Raw genomic sequence first — 23561 nt, 5'->3', positions numbered from 1 at the left:
TGTCTCGATCACATGACCATTTTGAACCACCGCGATCATGTCGGCGTTGGGGATGGTGGAGAGGCGACGAGCAACTATAATAGTTGTGCGTCCTACTGAAGCTTGCTCTAGAGCACCCTGAACAATCTTCTCCGACTCTGCATCTAGAGCACTTGTGGCCTCGTCTAGAAGAACTAGACGAGGATCCTTGAGCATAACTCTTGCAATAGCTATACGTTGCTTTTGCCCTCCCGACATCTGGACTCCGCGCTCACCCACCTGTATTGCCCAAATGAAAGGAAATTCAAATCGAAAGCACTTGCCAGAAATGGAGGATGAGAAAGAAAATATAATTTTTACCTATGTGTCATAACCATCTGGTAGTTGGCTTATGAAATTGTGAGCATTGGAAGACGCAGCGTCACCGACAATCTCATCCATGCTGGCACCCTCCTTTCCGAATAGAATGTTCTCCTTGATTGATGTGGCCAAAAGTGCAGGTTCTTGACTTACTAGTCCAATCTGGGAACGGAACCATTTCAACTGTAGCGTTTTAGTGTTCACTCCATCCAGCAAAATCCCTCCAGCGAGCAGATCATAGAACCTCTCTATCAATGCCACAACTGTAGATTTTCCTAACCCGCTTCCTCCCACCAATGCAATGGTCTTCTTTGCGGGAATGGTTAGACAGAAATTGTGAAATATCATGGACTCTAGTCGAGATGGATATGCAAACTCCACATTTCTAAATTCAACTTCACCGTTGATCTCTTGAAGTATTTCACCCTTTGTATCTTCACAATCAATAATTGGTTGTCTATCGATCATATCAAAGATGCGTTTACCAGCAACACATGCTTCTGAAAAGTATCTGATATACGGAAGCGCAGTCCCTAGAGCTCTGCATGCACATCGGTGACTCCAGACATCTTGATCAAAATCCCGTAAATATGGTAAATTGCAACAGCGATTGTAGCAATTTGGATCAAACATCCAAAAATGATGTAAAGTTGCCATCCTAGAATCAATTATAGAAACAATTGAGAAAGAGAGAAAAGGAGATGAAGAAAGCTTACAAGCCTCCGTTAAGTAAGCAAACAGAACTCGCGATAATCATTCCTCCAGTTGCGCCATGAAACGTAACTAATCTGCTACCGTACCAAATGTTGAATGTCGTAATACAGAAGCTCAATCTTGTGCTCCCTACTACCAAGCCTTTCAGAAGACGTTGCTTAATGTAAATGTGTTAGAAAACCTGCACAGATGAATCTAGCTAGTAAAGGTTGAACACACAACTTTGCAGAGCAAAAACACTAAAAGAAAATCGAAAGAAGAAAAGAATGACTGATTCGAAAATATGTTACAATGCTCATGATATAGCATCAATGGGTGAAGATCCCAAGGTAATGCACTATAGTGGTGATCAATGAGAAGACTCAACACCTACAACAAGTTCCGGAGATAACTAGTCAGTTGCGGAGTTAAAGAAGGAGCAAATCAAGGAGTAAATCATGCAAAAGGAATCTTGCATGCAATCCCATGCTCTAACTAAGAGTCCGCATGTAGGTGTGTAGTAGTTCCAACATGCAAAAGGAATCTTGCATGTAGTCCCATGCTCTAACTAAGAGTTTGCATGTAGGTGTGTAGTAGTTCCAACACCCCCCCTGAACACCACTATGGGGAAAAATAAAAAATGGGCCCTGGAAACTAAGGCCAAAGGTCACCCAAAATACAATGAAACTTGTACTAAAATTGAGGAAAGAGGGAAAACCTCGTGGGAAAAACCCCCCCTCAAAATACAATGTAATCAAAAGAAAAGAGGAAGAAAAATACAGTTGCTAAGCAATCGTGTCCTTCACTCCAAGACGATCGCGCAAAGAGTGAAACTTCTGCTCAGTGAATGTCTTGGTGAAGATGTCTGCAGTCTGTTCTGCTGAAGGACAGAACTGCAAATCAATGACTCGATCATCTACTAAGTCTCTGATGTAGTGCATATGGATCTCTATGTGCTTCGTCTGCTGCCGCTGTACTGGATCCCTGCAAAATTTGAGAGTGTTCTGGTTGTCACACGAGATGACAATGGGCTGGTGGAACTGGACGTCCAACTCAGTGAGGAAGTGTTGTAGCCACAGAGCCTGAATGGTGATTTTGACTACTCCCCGGTACTCAGCCTCAGCTGAAGAGAGAGCAATAGCAGCCTGCTTCTTGCTTGACCAACAGATAGGGCCATATCCTAAACTGAGTGAATATCCGGAGGTGGACTTGCGATCAATGTTGTCTCCCGCCCAATCAGAATCTGTGAAGCCAAGGAGATTCAATGCAGTTCCTGTTGCATAGTGAATCTCGAAGGTGATGGTGCCCTGAACATATCGGAGGATGCGATTGGTAGCATTCTAGTGTAGCTCATGCGACTCCTGCATGTATCTGGAAACTGCCCCTACTGCATATGAGAGATCTGGTCTGGAGTGGGTGAGGTACAACAAGCTCTCCACTAGCTGTCGGTAGAGAGTGTTGTCAATTAATGGAGTGTCACCTCCATCCTCAAGGTGGACCCCAGACAGAAAAGGAGTCGGTGCTGGCTTGCAGTCAGTCATGCGAAATCCCTCGAGGAGATCTCGTGCATACTTAGCCTGAGAGAGTTTGATGCATGTGGCATTCTGGCTGATCTGAAGACCAAGAAAGAAGTGTAATGGACCCATGTTCGTCATCAAGAACCTATCATGCAAGGCACTCTTGAATGTAGCAATGGCTGAAGCCGAGTTTCCAGTGATTAGGAGATCATTGACATACAAAACTAAGATAAGAAGAGACTCATGTGTCCTAAGCATGTAAACATTCGGATCAGACTTACATCTTTCAAAGTTTTGTGGTAAGAGAAAAGAATCCATCTTCGCGTACGAAGCTCTTGGGGCCTGCTTAAGGCCGTAGAGAGATTTCTTCAGTCTGCAGACCACAGATGAATCCTGAATGAAACCATGTGGCTGCTCGATGTAGATCTCCTCAGACAGGTCTCCGTGAAGAAAGGCATTCTTCACATCCATCTGATGTACTTCCCACCGCTGGGCAGCCGCAATGGCAAGTGTAAGGTGTATGGAATCCATCTTTGCTACTGGAGCAAAGGTCTCGTCATAATCAATGCCATGCACTTGTTGGAAGCCTTTGGCTACTAGCCTTGCTTTTCGTCTGGTGATTTGCCCATCTGCAGCACTCTTAGTCCTATAGACCCATTTTCATCAGACAAGTTTCCTTCCTGAAGGAAGGGGGACCAGATCCCAAGTCTGGTTCTCGAGGAGGGAGTTATACTCCTCCTCCATGGCAGACTCCCAAGATGGATGCCCAGCAGCCTCAGCATAAGACTGTGGATCAGAAGACTGAACCAAATGACAATGCCATGAGGGCGATGGTTCAGTGGCAGTGAGGACAAGAGGAGGCTCAATAAACTCTAAGCTATTCCTCTGCAGATCAGAATTATCCCCCACAAGACCATTTCTAGCAGCTGGTTGGTCTTGTGCATATATCTCACGTAAGCTCCTTGTTCTCTGATTTATGACAGGGGAATATGATTCAATGCTCGAAGCCCGATCTGGGCTTGGATGTGGATCATCATTTGCATGCACTAGATTTGTATCTGAAGACTCTGTCTTTGCATCTGCATGCTCTTCCTCGGCATCTGCATGATCTGTATCTGCATTTGAGTGCACTGAGTCATCATCTCAGACATGAGGTAGATAAAAAGTGTCTGCATGCGGCGCTTGAGGTGCATGCAAGAGAATTTTCTAAAATTTGACACTTCGCTCAATGATGAGCTTGTTCGTAGAGGGAATCAGGAGTCGATATCCCTCCACACCATCAGGGTATCCAACAAAGATGCACTCAATGCTCTGTGGATCAAGAGCTTTCCTCTTTTCAAAGGGGATCCGGGCCCATGCTCGAGAGCTGAAAACATGGAGGTGAGTGACCTCTGGTTTAGTGCCGCTCCAAGCCTCAAATGGGGTCTGATCCTTCATAGACCTATGAGGAGATCTATTCTGGATGTAGTTAGCACAATTAAGTGCTTCGGCCCAGAGCTTATGAGGCAGTGACTTGGCATGCAACATGCAGTAAGCCATCTCTTTGAGAGATCGGTTCTTTCTCTCAGCAACTCCGTTCTGCTGTGGAGTGTATGGAACTGTGTACTGCAACTGTATGCCGTGCTGAAGGCAAAGGTTCCGAAGTGTTGTGTTAACATATTCCCCCCCATTGTCTGTACGGAGGGCTTTGATCTTTCTCTCTGACTGTGTCTCAACTAGTGCTTTGAAATCTTCAAAGTGCTCAAAAACTTAAGATTTGTTCCTGAGAAGATACACCCAAGTATACCGTGAGAAATCATCAATAAATGTAAGCACATACCTTGCTTTGTTGATGGAAGGATGAGCAAAAGGCCCCATGAGATCACTATGGATCAGATCTAGAGGAGAGGATGCTCCGTGAGTCTTGCCGGTGTCAAACTTTTCCCTGGGATGTTTGCCAAGAACACACCCTTCACAACCCTTCCACCATCTCATTCTTGCTTAGCTGCTGCATATACTTGTAATTTAAGTGACCAAACCTCTCGTGCCAAAGCCTACTACTATCATCAGCATGTGTAAGCAATAAGGAGGATTCAGATTCAATAAATTCAAAAAATGTATACAGTCTGGCTCCATTGTTTACCTCACCAGTTGCAACTTTGGCGCTGCTATGTAGATCATATATGTTCACTACATCTGGAGTGAATTCCACTCTCTTTCCGGTGCCAGAATGAGTGATCTGATAAACTGAAAGTAGGTTTATCGAAAGTTTTGGAATATGAAGCACATCTTCAAAGCTTCCGTGTAAAAGTTCCACTCTACCTTTTCCGGTGACCTCAATAGGTGAGTCATCTCCCATGAGGATGGGAGGTCCTTTGCATGCATCCAAATAGGAATATACTTCCTTTGCAGCAGCCATATGATGTGATGCACCAGAATCTATAATCCATGCATCAGGAGAAGAATTAATTGCAACTAAAGCATGAAAATTGTTACCTTTCCCGTGTGGCAGATCCTCAGTTTTCTTCTTGGTGCCTTGAGGGATGTGGTCCCCAAGGTTGTGCTTCTGAAGGATTTCTGCCATTTGGTCAATTTGTTTCTTCATGCAAGAGGATTCTGGATGGAATCCTCTTTGACAGTAGGTGCATCTGTTTCCTTTCTTCCCTTTCTCATTTCTCGAGTCGGAGGAGTCATTGAAGGGCTTGGTGTACCATTCCTTCTTTGGATGGGAATGTGATTTTCCTTTGTCTTTTTGCTGCTGATTTTTCTGATTTGAATCAGATCTGTGATTTTTATTGTGGCTGCCATCATGCACAGCAAGTGCATGTGCTTTTGGAGGTTGGATTTTCCCCATGCCAATGAGTTTATCTTGCTCAAAAATAAGGAACTCCATAAATTCTTTGAGAGAAGGCATAGTGTAGGATTTACCTATTGCGAGCCTTACTAAATGAAATGTAGACACAAAGACGGAGTATTCCGGTCTGAGCCTTGACATAATCGAGAGAACTTGGCGACTCTCCTCCTTGGATTTGTCAATTCCACAACCCTTGAGTTGCAACAATAGATCATTATATTTGGTGAAGAAGTCTTGAATTCTGTCATTGTTCCGTGGATCCAATGATAGCAGCTCCACTTCGAGTAGATGTCCTTTCATCTCATCCTGTTTCCCGTAGAGATCTTCAACCTTTTTCCAAATCTCATTGGGAGTATTGCAGGCAGATAGATGAAACTGCAACTCTGGAGAGATGCACATGCATATGGATCCGTGGGCCTCATCCATACAGTTGAGGTACTTGGATTTCTCTATCGCTGAAGTGGGTTCGACTTCTGTAGCCATGGTAATCTTGTACAACCCTTTATGACGAAGGTATCGAGCCATTTGGTCCTTCCATTCATGATAGTTGTACGGTGTTAGGATTGATGCTTTGGGAAACTCCATTTTTCTGTCAATCTTCGATCTCCAAGCTGTAATACTTGCAAAATAAAGTACTGGTGTGCCTTTTATCTAGCAACCTGTGGGCTCTGATACCATGTAAATGTGTTAGAAAACCTGCATAGATGAATCTAGCTAGTAAAGGTTGAACACACATCTTTGCAGAGCAAAAACACTAAAAGAAAATCGACAGAAGAAAAGAATGATTGATTCGAAAATATGTTACAATGCTCATGATATAGCATCGCTGGGTGAAGATCCCAAGGTAATGCACTATAGTGGTGATCAATGAGAAGACTCAACACCTACAACAAGTTCCGGAGATAACTAGTCAGTTGCGGAGTTAAAGAAGGAGCAAATCAAGGAGTAAATCATGCAAAAGGAATCTTGCATGCAATCCCATGCTCTAACTAAGAGTCCGTATGTAGGTGTGTAGTAGTTCCAACATGCAAAGGGATTCTTGCATGCAGTCCCATGCTCTGACTAAGAGTCTGCATGTAGGTGTGTAGTAGTTCCAACACTTAAGCCCAAGCTTTACAGTTGCATTAAGCGCATCCGAGAACTTGGTCATTGCCCATTTGCCCTCTCCTCTCCAACGAAAGCGAAGACTGTTCTAATCGATGAAAGTGCTTGCTCTGCGATATTGCCGGCTATACTATAGGCTTCATTCAAATTGCGAGAAGTCCCATTCAGACTCCGTCCATACATTACACCGGGGATGATCAGCAAGGTCCCGGAAGGAAATGACACTATTGTTAGTGCCCATGTCAAGTAGAATGCCAAAAGATAACTGCTGAAGAATAAATATGTATTCATAAGGAAGTTGGGTAGCTAAAGATGGACAATCTCCCAAAAGAGTTAGCATGAGAATTAGAAAATTTAATGAAGAGTCAGCACTCTGAACATTGATAAATTAGAAGAGATGATAGAGTAATTAAGATCATACCTTTTTAGTAAAGACATCCTGTATAACGAGAGTATCAGTAGTAATTCTGGTAACCACTTCTGATGTAGTGGTGCCTTGGCTGTCAAAGAATCCCTCGTCCTGCCTCATAACCGCTTTCAAATATTTCATATGCATCCGAGATGTTTGCCTTTCACTGGTTCTCGCCCAATAGGACACCTCTGATCATACAAAGCAGAGCAAAGCATTAATCATAGATAAGATTATCATAAAACCCTTTGGTAAACACTGTAGCCAAGTTGAAAGTGACGGGAAGAGGTTATGCCCACCTAGAAATGCCTAAAAAGACGCTGAATGATAAATACAACATACGTACAATATACTGTGAATTAACTAACACCGCTACACATCTATATGCGAGATCAGTATTATGCCAAGTTTTGAAGTCTAAAAAAATAATTATTACTGTGTTGATATTGTGAAGGTACTCTGCGGTGGGTGTGGAAGCGAAATTTCCAAGTGTGTTTATCAAATTTCTTAGTATAAGCAATGACAGAGGCCTATTCATTGCATCTGCAATGCTCCCTACAGTACCGATTGGCATAAGCCACATATCAAATGTGTCGGCGTATTTAAAAAGTTTCCACATTGGAATGTCTTGTATCTTTTGCACGAACATCGTTGTTCATGTCGATGTTACTTTCCACATGATCATGCGATTTATGAAAATATGCTATCCCTTCAACCATCTTTTTTTTTCTTCTTTTCGTTCTACCAGACTTGACATCTCTGTTTGTTCCGTCGCCATAATCTTAGGGGGCAGGAAGACCAGACTTCTTCACTCTTCAGTGGCTTCTAGTAGCAAAAAAATGTATTTATATATAATCATTACAGTATGCAACTAGAACCCTGTCACTTAAGGTGATATTGAATATCGACCAATATCCTTATGCAATGTACTTTACAAGACGATCTCAAAAATTATTGCTATATGAGTGAGGAATGTGTTATCCCTGCATCTTTCCCGTGAGCAACACGACTTTCTAAAGGATAGAAATATCATGGATGCGGTGGCCCTCACTCAAGAAGCTCTGCATTCTATACATTCTAAGAAACTGGAAGCTGCTCTATTAAAAATAGATTTAAAAAGGGCGTATGACAGTGTGGACTAGGGCTATATCCGATGTCTTCTAGCCAAGATTGGTCTTAATTACAGGTGTTCCAGGTGGATCATGGCGTGCGTGGAGGAGGTAAATTATGTTGTTTTGATTAATGGCTATCCCACCCCTTTTTTTAAAGCAGCCAGGGGGCTTAGACAAGGATGCTCCTTGTCTCCACTCCTTTTCATTTTTGTAATGGATTCTCTCAGCCTCCATATCAAGAAGGCGATTCATCAAAAATTCTGCCGGCCCCTTCCTATATGCAGAGGGATATACATATCCCACAACTTCTTTGTCGATGACATCCTCATATCTGCAATTCTGTGCAGAGCTTCCTGGATGTGCTTATATGATATATTGGGAAGATTTCAATGCGCAACTGGTATGATTGTAAATGAAGGAAAATCTTCCTTCCATGTTGAAGATATAAATGGGAATTTGATCCAATTCCTTACTCGGCTGTTCAACATCCAAGTTATTCCACTCCGAAATGGTCTTAAATATTTGGGATTTAATCTGAAATCAGTAGGGTATTGGGTGGCGGATTGGACTTGGATTGCAGACTTATTTTATAAGAAAATTGCAGCATGGGAGTATTTGTGTTTATCAAAAGGTGGACGCATGATCCTGACACAAGTTGTTCTCGTCCAAACAATGGTCTATTGGGCGCACTTGTTCTATATCCCATTTGCTATAATAAAAAATTTGAACAGGATGATTGCCAATTTTATTTGGGGGTGCGACAAAGACCAATATAAATTCCACCTAACTAAATTATCAGCACTGGCGCGGCCAAAGCATATGGGAGGATGGGGCATATTAGATTTATCCCATTTCAGGAAAGCACTTTTGTGCAAATCTATGTGGAAGGCAATCATGGGGGACTCGTTGTGGAGCTCGGCCATCCACGCTAAATACATGGACAACATGGACATGTCTTTTTGGATCAGGGAAAATCACATTGGGTCCTCTTTTGGATCTACCATATGGAGAGGCTTCAGGAAATTGGAACCATTTTTCAGACAAAATCTTATTTGGAAATTTCAGACGGGAGCAAAGATTATGATTGGAAGGGACGAGTTTGCTGGAGGGGCAGGGAAAATTCATGTATCCCCTCGCCTGATGAGAGCGCTTCACAACAGGGGGATCTTCTTCTGGGCCAGCGCCATTCGAAAATGGGAAGGATCTATCCCCATTTGGAAAACATCGACCGAACTTCAGCTCCAACAGGACATGGAGGTTCAATGGAATTCTATTATAACATTGTTGCGTGGCCATGGAATATTTCGCTCTGAGGATAAAGATTTTCTTATATGGAAGGGATTGGATGGATCCGCGACTGTAAAGGTAAAACATATATATTTGCAGTTTATAACTTATGAGGTTGATAATTCTGGAGATATATTTCCCCCTATTTTTTGGAAATCGGGATGCCCCATAAAGATCATCATCTTCGCATGGCTGGTATTTTACAATAGGAACCTCACGTGGGAAAATTTACAAAAATGGAATTGGCATGGACCTACCATCTGTCCACTTTGCAGGAAAAACTCTAAATATAATTCACATATTTTCCTCCCTTGCCAACAGGTGCAACCCATCTGGCAGAATATTGCTACACAATATGGCTTCACCCTCTGTTCTTTCCCAACAATTTCTTAAGCTTTTAAAAGATGGAGCACCATGAACAAAGAACGGAGGGCCATACCCTTATTGGCCATTTGGGCCATATGGAAATGGAGAAACGACAGGATCTTCAGTTCTAAAGTGGAATCAAGCGCTTCTATTGTAACATCTATTTTAACACTATACAGCGCCCTCGAATTGTCCGGGAAGAACAGGAACTGCTATGGAAGGAACCATACGGCTACAACAAATGGAATTTGGAATGGAAGAGATCCCCCGATATTGACGTCCACGGTTTCCCCTTGTGCTTTTTTCGATAGAGCTGCCCAACATGGGATATGTGCATGCGGTGTATACATCAGAACAACAAATGATCAGGCCATTGAAATCTATTGGAATGCTGGTCCAGGGTCCAACAACAGAGCCGAAGCGGTGGCATTAACGGGTCTCGTTTCCTTTTGTATCTTTCTTGACATACCGAATTTGAAAATCTATGGAGACTCGAGGGTAACTATTGATTATGTTTTGTCAAAGCACTATATAAAAAACATACATCTTGCTGGATGGTTGGATAGGATTGCAGTGTTATGAAACAATATGAGGGACTATTCTATTTCTCACATTGACAGGAACAAAAACAAAAACAAAAAAGTTGATGCACTATCAAAAATGGGTCTTACTTCTCCCCAAGGCATATGGAGGATGCAGATCAGAACGGACAACGCCAGCTTCCAGATCCAGGTTTTTTGTCTTCCGAGTATATAATTCTCAAATAATAGTAAATTTCTGGTATGTTTTTTTTCCTATACAATCCCCATACAATGGCATATTTCACTGTTAAAGTATGCGCACACAGATTTTGCAGTCATGAAAATCTTTTTTCTTCTATACACACTGACCTGAAATATCCATTCAGTCATCATGTTGTATAAGTCATCATGTTGTATATATAGGACATCTTTCCTTTTTTTTGTCAAATCTTTAGGAATGTGCCATGATCCACTCCACATTATACATAACCGGCAATATTACCGAGACCTGTATGCTTATAAAGTTTCAAATGAATAATATATATATATATATATATATATATAGGTTTTTTCGTGCTGAAAAACTCATTAGTGCTCTAGGTTGTATATGCTGATAATATACTTATTTAACGTTAGTTGCTGATGTTGACTTGGAATTTGATGTTTCACAGAGTGCATTTTGGTTTGGTTTCTGACCGACTAAAATATTTAAATCTGTAGATTTGATTTGACGTGGAAGCATTTAAACTACTAGTCATAAATTTCAGTGGAAGCCTGTAATTGGAGATTATAGGAAAATTGCTCGACTCCGACATGATTCATGCACATCAACACAAATTGCTCGCCTTCCCCAACATGATTCATGCACATCATTACAAATTGCTCTGCTCCGCCGTGATTCATGCACATCAATACAAATTTCTCCGCTCTGCCAGGATAAAACCATCGGTTCTTCCCCATCTTCATGGGTGACAAACATGTATATTTTCCAGATGGTCGAATCTTTGTTAAATAAATGATTTTAATGATATTTACCAATTTACTAGAATTTGTTATCACACGCGAAGAAGGCTCTTCTTATTTTCATGAATGAACCAGAGTCTGATCTTCCATAAAACATAAGGAGACTCCCATGGAATTAAAAACACTAAGGCATTTTGTAGCCACGTTGGCCACCCTTGGCATGCCAAAAACCATATACCATTTCTTATAGTTGTTGTTGTTCGGATTCAAGATCCTTATTTGAAGATAGTCTAACTGTCAGTGAGAAACGTGCTCGGATAGTCTGATTATCAGTGAAAAAGGTGTTGGAACTACTACACACCTACATGCAGACTCTTAGTTAGAGCATGTGACTACATGCAAGATTCCTTTTGCATGTTGGAACTACTACACATCTACATGCGGAATTTTAGTTAGAGCATGGGATTGCATGCAAAATTCCTTTTGCATGATTTACTCCTTGATTTACTCCTTGATTTGCTCCTTCTTTAACTCCGCAACTGACTAGTTATCTTTGGAACTTGTTGTAGCTGTTGAGTCTTCTCATTGATCACCACTATAGTTATTACCTTGGGATCTTCACTCAGTAATGCTATATCATGAGCATTGTAACATAATTTTCTATTGAATCATTCTTCTCTTCTTTCGATTTTCTTTTAGTGTTTTTGCTTTGCAAAGCTGTGTGTTCAACCTTTACTAGCTAGATTCATCTGTGCAAGTTTTCTAACACATTTACATGGTATCAGAGCCCACAGGTTGCTAGATAAAAGGCGCACCAATACTTTATTTTGCAAGTATTACAGCTTGGAGATCGAAGATTGACAGAAAAATGGAGTTTCCCAAAGCATCGATCCTAACACCGTACAACTATCATGAATGGAAGGACCAAATGGCTCGATACCTTCGTCATAAAGGGTTGTACAAGATTACCATGGCTACAGAAGTGGAACCCACTTCAGCCATAGAGAAATCCAAGTACCTCAACCGTATGGATGAGGCCGACGGATCCATATGCATGTGCATCTCTCCAGAGTTGCAGTTTCATCTATCTGCCTGCAATACTCCCAATGAGATTTGGAAAAAGGTTGAAGAGCTCTACGGGAAACAGGATGAGATGAAAGGACATATGCTCGAAGTGGATCTGCTATCATTGGATCCACGAAACTATGACAGAATTCAAGATTTCTTCACCAAATATAATGATCTATTGCTGCAACTCAAGGGTTGTGGAATTGACAAATCCAAGGAGGAAAGTCGCCAAGTTCTCTCTATTATGTCAAAGCTCGGACCGGAATACTCCGTCTTTGTGTCTACATTTCATTCAGTAAGGCTCGCAACAGGTAAATCCTACACTATGCCTTCTCTCAAAGAATTTATGGAGTCCCTTATTTTTGAGCAAGATAAACTCATTGGCATGGGGAAAATCAAACCTCCAAAAGCACATGCACTTGCTGTGCATGATGGCAGCCACAATAAAAATCACAGATCTGATTCAAATCAGAAAAATCAGCAGCAAAAAGACAAAGGAAAAGCACATTCCCATCCAAAGAAGGAAGGGTACACCAAGCCCTTCAATGACTCCTCCGGCTCGAGAAATGAGAAAGGGAAGAAAGGAAACAGATGCACCTACTGTCAAAGAGGATTCCATCCAGAATCCTCTTGCATGAAGAAACAAATTGACCAAATGGCAGAAATCCTTCAGAAGCACAACCTTGGGGACCACATCCCTTAGGGCGCCAAGAAGAAAACTGAGGATCCGCCACACGGGAAAGGTGACAATTTTCATGCTTTAGTTGCAATTAAGTCTTCTCCTGATGCATGGATTATAGATTCTGGGGCATCACATCATATGGCTGCTGCAAAGGAAGTCTATTCCTCTTTGGATGCATGCAAAGGACCTCCCATCCTCATGGGAGATGACTCACCTATTGAGGTCACCGGAAAAGGTAGAGTGGAACTTTTACACGGAAGCTTTGAAGATGTGCTTCATGTTCCAAAACTTTTGGTAAACCTGCTTTCAGTTTATCAGATCACTCATTCCGGCACCGGAAAGAGAGTGGAATTAACTCCAAATGCAATGAACATATATGATCTACATAGCAATGCCAAAATTGCAACTGGTGAGGTAAACAATGGAGCCAGACTGTATACATTTTCTGAATTTATTGAATCTGAATCCTCCTTATTGCTTACACATGTTGATAATAGTAGCAGCCTTTAGCACGAGAGGTTTGGTCACTTAAATTACAAGCATATGCAGCAGCTAAGCAAGAATGAGATGGTGGAAGGCTTGCCAAATATCAGTTTCTCCAAAGGAGTTTGTGAAGGGTGTGTTCTTGGCAAACATCCCAGAGAAAAGTTTGACACCGGCAAGACTCACAGAGCATCCTCTCCTCTAGATCTGATCCATAGTGATCTCATGGGGCCTTTTCCTCATCCTTCCATCAACAAAGCAAGGTATGTGCTTACATTTATTGATGATTTCTCACGGTATACTTGGGTGTATCTTCTCATGAACAAATCTGAAGTTTTTGAGCACTTTCAAGATTTCAAAGCACTAGTTGAGACACAGTCAGAGAGAAAGATCAAAGCCATCCGTACAGACAATGGGGGGGAATATGTTAACACAGCACTTCAGAACCTTTGCCTTCAGTCCGGCATATAGTTGCAGTATACAGTTCCATACACTCCGCAGCAGAACGGAGTTGCTGAGAGAAAGAATCGATCTCTCAAAGAGATGGTTTCTTGCCTAATAAGCTTTGGGCCGAAGCACTTAATTGTGCTAACTACATCCAGAACAGATCTCCTCATAGGTCTGTCAAGGACCAGACCCCCTTTGAGGCTTGGAGCGGCACTAAACCAGAGGTCACTCACCTCCGTGTTTTCGGCTCTCGAGCATGGGCCCGGATCCCTTCTGAAAAGAGGAAATCTCTTGATCCACAGAGCATTGAGTGCATATTTGTTGGATACCCTGATGGTGTGAAGGGATATCGACTCTTGATTCCCTCTACGGGCAAGCTCATCATTGAGCCAAGTGTCAAATTTGAGGAAAGTCTCTCGCATGCACCTCAAGCGCCGTATGCAGACACTTTTTATCTACCTCATGTACGAGATGATGACTCAGTGCATTCAGATGCCGATACAGATCATGCAGATGTCGAGGAAGAGCATGCAGATGCAAAGACAGAGTCTTCAGATACAAATCTAGTGCATGCAAATGATGATCCACATCCAAGCCCAGATCGGGCTTCCAGCAGTGAATCATATTCCCCTGTCATAAATCAGAGAACAAGGAGCTTACGTGAGATATATGCACAAGACCAACCAGCTGCTAGAAATGGTCTTGTGGGGGATAATTCTGATCTACAGAGGACTAGCTCAGAGTTTATTGAGCCTCCTCTTGTCCTCACTGCCACTGAACCATCGCCCTCCTGGCATTGTCATTTGGTTCAGTCTTTTGATCCACAGTCTTATGCTGAGGCTGCTGGCCATCCATCTTGGGAGTCCGCCATGGAGGAGGAGTATAACTCCCTCCTCGAGAACCAGACTTGGGATCTGGTCCCCCTTCCTTCAGGAAGGAAACTTGTCCGATGCAAATGGGTCTACAAGACCAAGAGTGCTGCAGATGGGAAAATCACCAGACGGAAAGCAAGGCTAGTAGCCAAAGGCTTCCAACAAGTGCATGGAATTGATTATGACGAGACCTTTGCTCCAGTAGCAAAGATGGATTCCATACGCCTTACACTTTCCATTGCGGCTGCCCAGCGGTGGGAAGTACATCAGATGGATATGAAGAATGCCTTTCTTCACGGAGACCTATCTGAGGAGATCTACATGGAGAAGCCACATGGTTTCATTGAGGATTCATCTTTGGTCTGCAGACTGAAGAAATCTCTCTACGGCCTTAAGAAAGCCCCGAGAGCTTGGTACGCGAAGATGGATTCTTTTCTCTTATCACAAAACTTTGAAAGATGTAAGTCTGATCCGAATGTTTACATGCTTAGGGCACATGATTCTCTTCTTATCTTAGTTTTGTATGTAGATGATCTCCTAATCACTGGCAGCTCAGCTTCAGCCATTGCTACAGTCAAGAGGGCCTTGCATGATAGGTTCTAGATGACGGACATGGGTTCATTACACTTCTTTCTTGGTCTTGAGATCAGCTAGAATGCCACATGCATCAAACTCTCTCGGGCTAAGTATGCACGGGATCTCCTCGAGAGATTTCGCATGACTGACTGCAATCCAGCACCGACTCCTTTTCTGTCTGGGGTCCGCCTTGAGGATGGAGGTGACACTCCATTAGTTGACAGCACTCTCTACCGACGGCTAGTGGGGAGCTTATTGTACCTCACCCACTCCAGACCAGATCTCTCATACGCAGTAGCGGCAGTTTCCAGATACATGCAGGAGCCGCATGAGCTACACTGGAATGCTACCAAGCGCATCCTCTGATATGTGCAGGGCACCATCACCTTCGGGATTCACTATGCAGTAGGAACTACATTGAATCTCCGTGGCTTCACAGATTCTGATTGGGCGGGAGACAGCATTGATCGCAAGTCCACCTCCGGATATTCACTCAGTCTAGGATCTGGCCCTATCTGTTGGTCGAGCAAGAAGCAAGCTGCTATTACTCTCTCTTCAGCTGAGGCTGAGTACCGAGGAGTAGTCAACATCACCATTCAGGCTCTATGGCTACAACACTTCCTCACTGAGTTGGGCGTCCAGTTCCACCAGCCCATTGTCATCTGGTGTGACAACCAGAGCACTCTCAAATTTTGCAGGGATCCAGTACAGCGGCAGCGGACGAAGCACATAGAGATCCATATGCACTACATGAGAGACTTAGTACATGATCGGGTCATTGATTTGCAATTCTGTCATTCAGCAGAACAGACTGTAGACATCTTCACCAAGACATTCACTGAGCAGAAGTTTCGCTCTTTGCGTGATCATCTTGGAGTGAAGGACACGATTGCTTAGCAATTGTATTTTTCTTCCTCTTCTCTTTTGATTACATTGTATTTTGAGGGGGGGTTTTTCCCACGAGGTTTTCCCTCTTTCCTCAATTTTAGTACAAGTTGCACTATATTTTGGGTGACCTTTGGCCTTAGTTGCCAGGGCCCATTTTCTATTTTTCCCCATAGTGGTGTTCAGGGGGGTGTTGGAACTACTACACACCTACATGCAGACTCTTAGTTAGAGCATGTGACTACATGCAAGATTCCTTTTGCATCTTGGAATTACTACACATCTACATGCAAACTTTTAGTTAGAGCATGGGATTGCATGCAAAATTCCTTTTGCATGATTTACTCCTTGATTTACTCCTTGATTTGCTCCTTCTTTAACTCCGCAACTGACTAGTTATCTCCGGAACTTGTTGTAGGTGTTGAGTCTTCTCATTGATCACCACTATAGTCATTACCTTGGGATCTTCACCCAGTAATGCTATATCATGAGCATTGTAACATAATTTTCTATTGAATCATTCTTCTCTTCTTTCGATTTTCTTTTAGTGTTTTTGCTTTGCAAAGCTGTGTGTTCAACCTTTACTAGCTAGATTCATCTGTGCAAGTTTTCTAACACATTTACAAAAGGTGCCCAACATCATGCTTTTAAGCCCATGTTGCCACACCATAATCTCGAGCCCATTAAAAAGTGTTAGTGATGGTGGTCAAAATTTTGAATCGGTTTATTCACTGGGATGAGTTTATATGTATAAATAAAATTCGAAATAAACTGTTCTCAATAGTTTCTTTAAAAAAGCAACACTAACCTTTAAAAAAAACATCATTACACTCTTTATAAATGTATTCTCCTTGGGCATTCTTTGTATCTAAAATACCAGCGCACTACGTGTGCTACCAAATCTCACAATTATCACAATCAATCATTCTCTATACCATCTTCCCTCGTGTCATATGGGCAATCAACAATCCATACCCTAGTTGTGCCCTATACATTGACATATGGCCATAGATAATAGTCTCTGACTCTGCGAGTAACATCAAGATCATTAAATTTTTGATATTTTAAAATCATGAAAATAGAAAATATTCAAAATAATGTACATGGTCGAGTAAGTACGCAATTATTTGAAATAAAGTGGAAACAAAGTTTGGTTTAGGGTTTCTAGGGGCGCAGTGATTAGAACCCTAGTCGTTACTGCCTCATATTTTTCGCTCGCCTCGGTTCTCTATCACCTTTGTGGACTATTTATCCTGGCTCCCAGGAGATGTCGCTGTTGATGGGGTTCTTCGTGTTGGAGTCAGGTTCATTGCTAATGTCGCTGTTGATGAGTTTCTTCGTCTTGGAGTCAGGTTCAATGCTTCTTTCTGTACGAGTCTTTTTTGTGGCTTTCCTCTCTTTGGGGCGTGTACTAGTTTTCGCCGTCTAGTTTCCATTGTGGTCCAGCGATGGTATGCTGTTGTCGTCAGCATATTTTTGTCATCACCATTGTTTTTCTCTTGTGATGTTTTAGCCTGCTACTAGTATGGGTGTTCTCTACAAGTTTCTCATGTTGCTCGGTCTATCAGCTCAATCAATGTTCACGTTGCTGCCTTTTTTTGGTTTTCTCTATGGGTCTTACTGGTCTTTTTTGGTTAATGTATGTGGGTTTTTGCGTTGTTTTATTAGTTTCTGGTCCTTTTGTTACTAGTAGGTTTCGACCTTCTTGTTTTTTTATTTGCATGGTTTATTTTCTATGCCATACCACATGCATTCATATTGGGTGATATATATATTGAGGAAAAAATACATAATATTTTGAGCATATAATTAGGGGTAAAAGGTTTTTATATTTAAAGGTATAAAAACTGGAGTTGAAAGTTAATGAAAAATAAAAAGGGATATAAAAAATGTTAAAAACAAATGGATACCTACAATATCTAGTGAAAGTAGGGGTCTTTTTAATTGGGAAAGTGTATTGGGTTCATATTGGTAGGGAGTTAAATAATCTGATTTTTTAGAGGTATTTTTCAATATGTGGTCAAATTAGGGGTATTGTTTAGTATGCCACGACCACATGTATTATGTTAGAGGTTCATTGAGTGAAACCCTTGTGAGAAGACCTTGGGATTTATAAGTATATAAAGTTCCTATATGAGTTTTTTTTTCTACTAGTCTTTGGCCTATTTTTTTTTCAAGTCTATTAGAGCATCTTTAGTTTTTTCTTATTGGTCAAAGTATCTTTTAGCATTAATATTTTTCTTGTTGGTTAGAGTATCTTCCGGTGTTGTTTATCTTGTCTAGCAGAGTATCTTCTGGCATGTTATCAATGTTGCTAGAGTATTTTTTGGCATTGCTAGAATGATGAGTGGATGCCTATTGTTGGGTTATATCTTGTTCTCCCTATGGAGTTTTTTTGAGGGGTCTGCACACCTTATATTTTGATATCTGTTAAATGTAATATGAAAAATATACTGACACATATGTTCTATGCATGTTATGTGTAAACATTTTATCTAATAGAAATTTAGTTTTTTTCCTTAAAAAAAAACATATATATATATATATATATATATATATAACTTTTAGAAAGCCATTTTAATTGTATTTTTACAATTCTTACTTTAATCTAACACCACAGATCACATCCACTTTTGAAACTCATAGAACTACTTTTATAAATAGAGCAGAGGAAGAGGTAGGCTAGTCTATACAATAGGATGATTACTAAAAGTTTCCTCTCAAATTTGTGTTATTTACCATGACATGTGCGAGAGCTTTCCATTGAAATTAGAGCTCTTACATATTTGAGAGTGTTGGTAGTGGATAAATTAATTCAATGGAGATTCTTCATTGTCATGTCTTGAGCTTACATATACCATGGGTAAAATTCTCTTTCACAAATAATTAAAGGAAAAAAAATGATTTTCGATTAAAAACTAATAATTATGATGAATTTATAATTGAATTATATCTTTTGAGGATTGATAGATAAAAGGGTGCCACAATTTCAAAATTTTGCTAAGTATTTATCGGTTATCAATTAGATGAACAATTTATATAATTTTAAACCATAAATAGGTTTGCACCAGTGACACATATCAAGGAGAATTCAAAGCTTTTTAATTTCGGTATTATTCGGTTCTAACGAGTTGAATAGTGTTGCAGAAATTTTTCCCTTCTGATATATGTTGGAAGTAATGTTTCCATGTTGACATGTGTAGTTGTCATTATGAGTTATAAGGAGTTAGTCTAGATGTTTTTGTTTCCTATGTATGAGTTGTATTTGTGATAAATATGTGTCGATGTCACTGATTTATGTCCTATGTATATGTAACTAATGTGATCGATAAAATGCAATGTGTGATTTGTGTTGTGCAGTCTCTCCGGCTCTCTATGTTTTCTAACTTGATATTAGAGCCTATTATATCTTGACTGCTTCACGAGAGGGCCAAGAAGATGTGAGAGGGCCTTGAATTTATTGATCTTATGTAAATAGATTAGGATAGAAAATTGTGGTTAGTGGGGTGGTTGCTGTGAGTAAATTTTATTTTTGTGTGTTGATTTGAGTCGTTAAAGGGTAGCGTGTCAGCATGAATAACTAGGATCATACATGTGGCTGAGAGTTGGTGCATAATGGCTTGTGAATAGGGGTTAAATTTGATGGCCCGTTTTTTGCGTTTTTACAAGTTAAATACTATTGGTTTCCAAATCTGCACGTCATCACTGACTGGTTAATAATATTTGAAAAAGTCATATTGACGGGTATATTGAAAATTGACAAGTTTTAATTTCTTTATATATATTATTATATATATACACAACATACTATAGTGACGGCACTCTGGAGTCCGCACTATGCTCGCCCTTAGGCATCATGCATGGGCTAGCAAAGCAAATACTCCAAAAATGAAAAGATAAAGAGAAGTCAATTTCTGAATCAACACAAAGTACTAAGTAGCGTAGAGAAAGTAAGCACATGATAGACCTCAACTGAGAAAAGGTCCCATCGACCAACAAAATTCCAAATAAATGTATTGCTTCGAGAAATTTTATGTACCATTCAATATAACATTCGACTTTCCTCCACTAATTTTCCTCTTTCCTTAACTTACTCATGCAGCCGCTGTCTATGCCATATGGAAATGTAACCAGCCAATGTTAGACTACACTCTATAAAACCATTGTAGATCATTAATTGCGTATAGTAGATAAATTTTGTAAAAGGGCATCAAAATGAATCAAAGTTCTATATTCGAGTAGTTGGCATCGTGGATTGGTTACCACTTTGTACCTCCATTGGTAGATTAAACAGTGTTTATAATAAAATGAAAATTTGAAATAAATTTATTATTTTGTATTTATATTAAAATACTAAGTTTTGCTACTCCACAATAATAAGATTCGTTGAAGATCTAAAGTTGTCACGATGAGAAGATTACATAGTTAACACTGCATCGTTAAGTGTGAAGGTCAACTCAACTTTTTATGCACTATGAATTAATTGTCATCTTGACTTTCTATGCACTATGAATTAATTGTCATGTTGGTGATTCGTGACCTCCCAGAGTCCCACCTAAGTTACCACTTATCAGCCTATCATTTATGTTCACAACTTCTAGACTCCAGTGTTAGAGATCACAGTTTGAGAACATATTGCAGACCACTCGCAAAGTTTGAAATTCTAGCCATTTTAGATATCACAGTTTGAGAACAGATTGCAGACCACTTGCACAGTTTGAAATTCTAGCCATTTTAGAGATCGCAGTTTGAGAACAGATTGTAGACCACTCACACAGTTTGAGAACAAGAATATGTTTGGTAGTTCTTAAGCTTCTTGCTACTAGCGTTTCTGCGCTTGGTTCTTTTGTGTTTTTTTTTCTAACTTTTTTTTTGTGTTTTTGTCCCAAAGTTTTCAAGTATATAATGAGATATTGAAATAATGGCTCCAAGGAATATATTTACAGTTTTGATCAAAAGTGATTTTAATATATGAATAGAGTTTGTATTACACATATTTGTAGTTTAGTCATGAAATCTTGCAGAATACTCTTCCTTTCACCATTCTTTGAATTTCTTTGGCTTGTTCTTGCCATAATTTTTCTTTTCTATTCACATAGATTTAGTAAGACTCAATTCTCCTCTCTCCTCTCGGTTCTTTATGGACCTCCGAGTAAGCCTCAACTCTCCTCTCTCCTCTTGGTTCTTTATGGACCTCCGAGGTCTTGGTTCCATCAATGTCTCTTTTCTCCCCCTTGTCTCATCATCCTAGTTTCTACTCTAAGAAAACTTAATTTGACTTCCAATCCACATAACTTAAATGCCCATCTTATCGGTATATTGGCAAAGTCCAGTAAGATCGCCACCCAAACCCATAAAGGGAAGGCTAAAGCAAAGCGAAATTCCCACCCAAAGCCATCAGGGGAAGGCTAAGGCAAGGTGAAAACCGAGATTGGTCCCCAAACCAATTGAGGATGCTTGATCCCCAAACCAGAAATTTATAATCACTTTTCACTACCATGATGAGCTCTAGTTCCATGGCCTCACCCTCCCTTTGGATTAGGAAGGAAGGATGATTTCAATGCAAAAAGAAATGGTGATGGTTAATGCATTGCATCAACACCTGTATTGTCAAATATGGCATTTCCCTTACGTTTATATAGACCCATTTTTATTGTTAGTAATACACCCAACACCCAAGCTAGACCCAAAATGATTTTAAATTTATATCATTTTAAAAAATGGTGTATTTTCATCATTTTAAACTTCTTTTAAAATAAATCTATGAAACACTATATTTTTATATATTATAAATCTTAAATTTACTGTTAATTAAAATTAAAAAAAAAAATATAAAACATAGAATAATTAGACTACCTTATAAATATATATATAGGAATCATATTACTCTGGAGAGTGGTATAAAAGATTTGGGTTGGGCAATAATTAAGCGCACAACCAATGCCAATAGTCACTGGTTGCTTATTTTAGTGAATACATATATCACATAACTAATTTAGTTGCAACAATATTTACATTCACTATTTTCATATGAGAGTAATTATGAATATATATTCTCTTCATTTTATAATATATATTTTTGTTTTCTTTAGAAATAAAAAATTATAGATATGTAGATACATGTTTTGCATCTATTTTCTCACTATTTCCATCTTAAAAAAAACGCTGAATATTTTAATAACGTGGAAAAATAATAAAAAAGTTTCATCAACACGTCTCAAATGAAAGTATAGCGATGACACTTAAGTTGATTGGTACAACAAAGCATGGAACTTTTGTAACAATTATAAATACAATTTGCAATTTTAAAAGTCATGTGATGGGCAATTTAAAAGTAAAACCGTCATAAAAAAATTCTCTAACGGGTAAGGTCACCCGTCAAATTTAACCCCCGATTGTGAAAAACATCATGAGATCGAATCCAAAAAAAATTAAGAAAGAATGATTGAAAAGCACAAAGCACGATAAACTAGCGTTTGAGTTCGAGTGTGATGTGGATTGAGTTCGAGTGTGATGTCGATTAGAAGGTTGGTTGTTCTCACTATCGCAACCATGTCCATGGTCATTGCAATCGTCCATGTAATGTGCATAAAGGTTTTTTTAGCTTGAGCAGCTGCGTAGATCTGTAATGAATGTTGAGCTGGCTTCATGGCTGTATTTAACATCGATCATGAGATCTCTATCTGGATAGGATCAATATCCATTACAAAATCACTCGTACGTGTATCGTGTTGTTGTAAAGTGTAGGAGATATAGAGTGGTGGCAATGGGATTGTGGTTTGTGTGGAGAGATTCCTCAAGGGAGTCCATTGAATATTTTTCCTACTGCGGCATTTTCTCAGAACGACTATCTCTATGAATCACCTCTTATTGTGTGTAGGAATTGCATTTAGTTCATAGAAGAGATATTGTTGCGGATCTACGGATTCTTTAGTAAGATCAACTTTCCACGGTCGCTCCAGTTGATGTGTTTGTCTATTATGTGTATGTCGTTAGGGAAGAAAGGAAAAAAAAAAACAAATATTAAATGATCTCCTTCAAGTGCAGGGAACGAACTTGGTTATGGAATTATTTCTTATGGATTTGCTTTTTCAGTAGTTGTGTCAATTTTGGGGGCCAACCAAAAAGTAATTTGTTTCAATAATAATAAAAAGAAAGAAAGTTGAGTGTGAATCCTATGAGCTGTGTGACCGAGAGTGGCAATGCTTCGAAGGTTTCGAAGTGATTGGTCATGGTCGTGATGACTTGTTGAATGAGCCAGAGCCCACCTCCAAGTTGTTGTGCAGAGGGTCTCTATGCCGCCATAGGCAAAGAGGTCAATTTGATTTTGTTTTCCAAGCACTTTGATATAGTGCATTTAGATGCCACTAAAATGCCATCGTTGCATGCTAATATTTTTTCTTC

The 23561-nt window shown here is 40.1% G+C and overlaps 1 pseudogene; it reads right to left on the bottom strand.

Annotated features, from left to right (window-relative positions):
- Positions 1 to 339: 339 nt before the first annotated feature.
- Positions 340 to 23561, bottom strand: part of LOC149148143 (ABC transporter B family member 15-like) — a 41277-nt pseudogene continuing 18055 nt past the window's right edge.

Source organism: Pinus tabuliformis, chromosome 9 (genome assembly GCF_031772625.1).
Source record: "Pinus tabuliformis cultivar Carrire ecotype Pingquan chromosome 9, CPIR1, whole genome shotgun sequence".
Taxonomy (NCBI): domain Eukaryota; kingdom Viridiplantae; phylum Streptophyta; class Pinopsida; order Pinales; family Pinaceae; genus Pinus; species Pinus tabuliformis.
This window is presented reverse-complemented; position numbering and strand designations above follow the sequence as displayed.